This window comes from Pantherophis guttatus, chromosome 8 (assembly GCF_059756535.1).
Source record: "Pantherophis guttatus breed Tessera chromosome 8, ASM5975653v1, whole genome shotgun sequence".
NCBI lineage: Eukaryota > Metazoa > Chordata > Lepidosauria > Squamata > Colubridae > Pantherophis > Pantherophis guttatus.
The window spans coordinates 34,929,765-34,936,136 of record NC_142070.1 but is presented as its reverse complement, the minus strand read 5'-3'; the positions used below and the strand labels follow the sequence as shown (position 1 = coordinate 34,936,136).

General features: G+C 35.7%; 1 long non-coding RNA gene across 1 annotated transcript; it reads left to right on the top strand.

The window, feature by feature from the left end:
- Positions 1–427: 427 nt before the first annotated feature.
- LOC132710408 (uncharacterized) lies at positions 428–5,948 on the top strand. Its single transcript, XR_009621104.2, has 3 exons — positions 428–508; positions 1,448–1,551; positions 5,741–5,948. It is a non-coding gene; the product is annotated as an uncharacterized LOC132710408 (long non-coding RNA).
- Positions 5,949–6,372: the final 424 nt, after the last annotated feature.

Here is a 6,372-nt window from a genome sequence, read left to right as displayed (position 1 = left end):
CAAAGATGTATGGTAGAGTTGACATTCCTGGGGGTATTTGTAACATGGTAAACTATTTGGCATTGCTGAAAAATAGGTCAAAATTGTGGAAACTGCAGTTCAATGTGTAAGATCATGCGCTTAGGGAAAAAGAATCCTCTAGCAGGGTACAGTATTGGGGGTACAGTGTAAGAACAACAGAAGAAAAATATTTAGCTGTGCTCATAGCAGATGACTGCAAAATGAGTAAACATTACGGCCAGGCAGCTGTGAAGTCAAACAAAATTCTGGGATGAATCAGTTAGGGTTAGGGTTAGGGATCACCAGCAGGAAAAAGGAGGTCTTAATCCCACTATATAGGCAGTGGCAGTATTCAGTCGGTTCTAATTGGTAACGGTGGCAACGGGAGGCTCCGCCCACTCACTTGTATGTCATTGTGTCCTGTTTTTGAAGCTCTGTGCATGCGCAGAAGGTCCTGCGCATGTGTGGACGTGGCGGGTGCAGTCACATTTGTGAACTGGTATCAAAGGTAAGTGAATGCCACCCCTGTATACAGGGTTTTAGTCAGGCCCCATTTGGAATACTGTGTCCAGCTCTGTCTTAAAAAAAGATATTGGTAAAATTGTATGAGTCCTGAGACGGGCAACAAAAATGGCGCAAAGTCTGAGGGGCAAAACATGTTAGGAGAGATATTAATGTCTGTTAGGTTCTGTGGACAGAAGAGAAAGATAGAGATCTTTAAATATATTAAAGATATTAATAATGTTCCAGAAAACAGTATTTTCAATATTAAGTAAAACCAAGGACACAGGGGCGTACCCTCATACTGACAGGACGCGAGTTCAACAGTAATGTTAGAAAGAGTAGTGGAACCTTGGAACCATCTTCCAGCAGTGATAGTGGGTCAATTATTAGAAACTCAGTTTAAGCATGGTTGGAGCAAACACATGCCTATCATCCGACAAAAGAATTAAAAAATAAAAATAAACTCAAAGGACAGACTTGAAGGACCACTAGATCTTCTTCTGCCATCAGTTTTTTTTATGTTTCTTGGTTTCTAGGTTTAAAAAGTCAATCAAGCTAAAATGTGAATTATTAAAATGTAAAATCCTTCAGTTGTAAAATATTCTTTCCCTTTACAAGTTCATTTAATTATGGGTGACAAGAGTCAGTATTTTCCATGTATTAAGCAGTATTAGACATAAAAACAGACAAACAAACCCTACAATCTTATCCCGAACTAAAAGAATTGAGCTACTAGCCCTACCATGGAAAGCAAAATTATTTCTGTTACAATTTCCCTTTTTAATATTATTTTGATAGTTATAAAATTAGGGAAAGAAGCACTGATATTACCAACTTTGTTTGTAATATTCTTTATTGACATGATGATAAAAGTTACCAAAATGAGTTATTTATTTATTGTACAGCTGTAACAATAAGAGGGAAATCTTTCTATTTACTCCAGTTTCATATAACCCACTGACTGCAATGAAGTATGTCCAACAGAGGAGGTGTTAAAGTTGCTAATCTGGATTAAACATTGGAAGATAGAGGAAATCAGATCCCCAGGTACTATAAAATAATAGAATCAGAGTTTGTGGGAAAAGTTAGACAACAGTTTTTACACTGCAGCCTTGAGCTGCTTAATTCATATGTACAGCATAAGCTATTGGACATGAAGCTTGCTTTAAAAAATCCTTTCTGGATTCAAGTTATGCTTTGGCCATGTTCTCTCTAGACCTTGCTCACTATGCCTATGATGGATGACATGTCCTGTTTTTTTAAATCTCTCCCATCTGTACTGGCAAACCAAACACCAATAAATTTGTTTTCATGGATGCATATTGTAGCACTTTTTGGAAAGATGTCTTTGTTTAGCATCTCTGCAAGCCTAGGAAGAAGTACATTAGCTTAAAGAAGTCCTTATGGTGCATAGTCAATAGAAATCTCATTTTTGCCTTTCTGTATCACTACACAACCCTGAGCATAATCCTAATACTTTTCACTGCAAAAAAACAACAACAACAACTAAGACTGATTTTGGTAGAAACTAGAAACTATATCTCTCTCTCTTTCTCTGTATCTCTTCTGCTCAATCATGTCCTATTGTTAGAGACTGCCTGGACAAGTTCCTGCAGTTTACTTCTCAGCAACTCCTCACTTTCAAAAGTGGTTTGTCAAGGACTGAGAGAAAATAACTGACCCAAGGCCAGCCAGCTAGTTTTGGGCCTAAGGCAGGACTTGAATGCACAGCTTCCTCGTGCCTTAACCACTATTCCAAGCTGGCTCTCATAAACTATGTAGAAACTTTTTAAAAAGCAGAAAGGTGTTTTGTGTCCACAGCAGGATATCTGCACACTGTTTTCATTTTAACTAATCTTTTTTAATGTCACTTATGAAACTAAAGATTAGAAACCAGCCCTCCATCCATATGTTTAGATTTTTCAGAAAGCTATTTAACAATGTTTAACAACTATGTTAAACAGTACTGTGTATGAGCTCAATTTAAAATCAAATGGAAAAGACAATGATTTAAAAATGGTTTAATGAATCTATATATTTCACGGATAGCAGGTGGCAGGTTTCTGTAATGAAAAGGATCCTAGGCTGCCAAAGCAGAAAGTTCAGCAGTAAGATCTCAAAAGTAGAAAAAATATGTTGAATATTTTTGAATAACATGTTGAAAGCAAGAAATATACTATTAGAGAAAAGGAAAAAAAGGCAAACACCATGCCTAGAGACCATTTAGATAAAACATATATTTTTGTCCTGTCTGATGAGGTTAACTGCAGTCTTCATGAAATGACTTTGCTGTTGGCCCATAGTTCATCTATCTACATAGGTGATGGTCAGTCTTTCTTGGATAAAATTGCCTATTTTATCCAAGCCACAGCCCTATTTTAAAATAGGGATGTGGATCAATTCAGATGAATTACTGAATAGCACTTTTCATTGCACAAACAGCTTAAGACATACATATCTAATATAATTTCTTCTGGAAAAAGGCTAAGATGACCAATTCATTACTAAGATGACCTTTGAGTTTATGAAACAATGAGAAATAAATAATTTTTCCTGTTGGGCAGAGGAACTGACATCAATAATGCCCAGCACTAAGTATTATTGCTACATCATCTGAAGATGATGCTAAAGAAAAAAAGAGCAAATGGTATGCAGTCAACAACACCAGGAGGAGTATCAACAAAGGAAAGAATTCCTACAGCATCAATAGCAGGCAAGCATAAAAATTGGTGAAGGAGTCAAGGAGTGTGGCAAAAGGACTCACAGAGAAACTTCAATTCTAGTCCAGGAGTTGGACTGAAGTCAGTTGTCCAGTTGCTAGCTTTTCAGAGGATGGTTTAAAAGAGAACATTAGCATAGGAGAAAAAAAATAGTCCACTTTTCTATCTGTCTTCACCTCTTTCTAAGAACAAATACCATAGGAAAGCAAAAACCAAACTGTTCTAATGCAGCACAATAATTAGGTAAAATAATTAAGGATAGAAACAGCCACAAGGAGTACATTAAGGAATTTAAGTATTAATTAGATGTTAATAAAGGAGAAAATGTTTTAAGAATAACAATAGGAATACATTAAAAGTACAACCTGTAAAGTTACTTTAGGGTATTATTATTATTATTATTATTATTATTATTATTATTATTATTATCATTATCATCATCATCATCATCATCATCATCATCATCATCATCATCATAAATTTAACTCAAATCCTATAGATCAAACTGTTTTATTCCTGTTCATAATGGAGACAGTAAATTATTTTTCACAAGCCCATAATGCAAACACGAATGGTAATCAGAAGCATATCCATAGATAAGAAGGTTTAAAAAAAACCCAGGATGCAAAAGAGAAATAGGTAGGAACAAATAAGAGGAGGAATAATCACAATGTGTTGTGGCCTATGCAAATTCATGAAAGTTTATGAGCTTTCCTGCTAATCTTATTGATGGACCTTTCCTAAATGTGCCTCTGGTTATCATTACATCTTGCAACATTCAGTTCATTAACTCTGTATATGCTGATCATGCAGGCATTGTTTCTTATGCCCACTTGAAATTCCTATGAGTTTTATTGAGTATCTTTAAGTGTATTGTGGAAAAGGCATGAACAAAGCAATCATATTTTGATTTCTTTTACATTATACGTATTTCATATCGTCTCCTCTTTTCAGATTTGCATTATAATAATTAATCTCTTCAAAACTGTCTCCAGTTGTTAAAGCTATTCCTCTTGGTTCACACTGTTAGTAAAAGAATAACTTGTACAAAGGGAAATGTTGATATTCTGCCTCATATATATTATTCCAGGAGGACATTGAGTCTGCTCTAGAGATATTTGCTTCTAAAGAAACCAAAATGTTGTTTTAGAGCTAATATAAAATATAAGATTTTTTTGCAATAAAAAGAGATGGAACTAATGCTCTAAAGAATTATCATTAGTCCATGAATAACCATTTATCACTTGAAAAATGCAATTTCATTTTTAAAATTTATTACAGCCTTTAGCCAGTAAATTGTTTGAAAAATATCTGAACCACCAAGGAAAAGAGGACGTTTGCTTATCTCTAACTTTCATTTGTTTCTAGAGTTTATTTAAATCTCATTTAAAACTTGCAGAATTTATCTACAGTTTTAACACATCAACATACTCTTCCCCTTTAAAAAGTGAGAAAAAGAAACCAGAAACTATGCACTTTTAGTATAGCCTGTTTCTGAAAACCAATTTAGTGTTTATACATATTAAATAACAAGTAAAAATGTTTTCTGAGGAATTTTGCCCATTTGGAGATTGTATGGTGACAAATTGTTTTTTCTTCCTAATGTTTTTCCCACAAGTGCAGGTTTTTTATTTTTATTTTTTTATCAACCAAGTGTGGTTGGGATAGGAATTGACCAACTGTGTTGTTGATGAGCTTAAGGCATGGACTGAGAGGGAGTCAAAGTCACCCAGCCAGCTTTCATATCTAAGGCAAGACTAAAAACTCAGATTCTTTGTTTTTTAGCCTGGTAACCCTAAATCAAACCTGTTCTCAGACAAAACTGACCCTGGTGACAGAATATGGGTTAATTGTTAAATTTATTTATAGACACTGGGGTCTTAATCCTTTTCCTTTCCATCATATTGTTAACGATCAGCCATTTCTCAACTTTATAATGATGTGTATGAGAGGGTAACTCAGTAAACTCTACTGCATGAATGAGGAAGAGTGCTATATTTTCTCAAAATCCTTCTACTACTCAGCAGATTGACAGATGATTAATATGAAAAGAAGCCTTTAGCCATGCTGTATTTTTTCTTTAGTCCAGTTGATTTGTTCAAAGAATATCAGTGGTTGGATCCCAGGTAATATGAATGTCTAAACATAGTGATTGTTCTGTCCCGGCAGTAACAAACACAGGCTAGAGAGACTAAAGCTGGCCCTATAATAAATAGTTCTCTTCCAAAGCGTATATTAATCCAATAGTTACCGGGCAATGTTCCAAAGGTATTGGCAGACGGCCAGCAGGCTAATGCAGGAATGCAGACTCTTGTCAAAAAACCCTCCAAACTAACAATTATAAATCCACTGCATCCAAAATGCCAACAAATTGTTCACCACGCCTTTCCAGCCCAGTCACACCCCTTTTATACTTTGTAGGGTGTGGCCCCACATCTCCTTACTACACCTCTTGGGATGTGTCAATAGCTGTTCTCTACGATGTCTCCTGTGTCTCTCTCTCTTGCATCCAATAGGGGTTCCCCCTCGTCATTACCGGCCTCTGTTTCCTCCTCAATTTGACTGGGGTCCAGAGGCACATCAGCAACTGTCAGTTCTTGCTGACTCACCAGTGAAGACAGCCCCTCCAGCACATAGCTTGTGATAGCTCTCTCCTCCTCCATATCATCCTCCAACTCAGCATGCGAAGATAAATCAGCCTCCGGGGCCGGGGTCACAACAGTGGTATGGCCATATTGTTGAAACAATATGTTTGCTTTTTGAAGTATATTGATATCTGGACAATGTGCAAATTACATGGAGAATGTACAAAAATGTATGTACATCCCTAAAAGCTGTTGAACATTATGTTGTAGATAATCTAGATAATCCCTCAAGGATTATTCAAGAGCATGTATACTAATATGATTAAGATGGAAATATGTTTAATTCTGCCTTCCCATCCTAGTAATATAATCCTTCAAATAATACGACTTTGGGAAATGGAATATATATATATAGAATAAAATACAAAAATATGAAAGCAAATAATAGGACACAGTAGGGAGGAAAAAAGAAAAGAAAAATGAAGAAAACATTGACTTTTTTCTTTTCTTCCTCCTGTCCTCACTTTTCTCTCTCCCTTTCCTCCCCACTGTGCCCTATTATT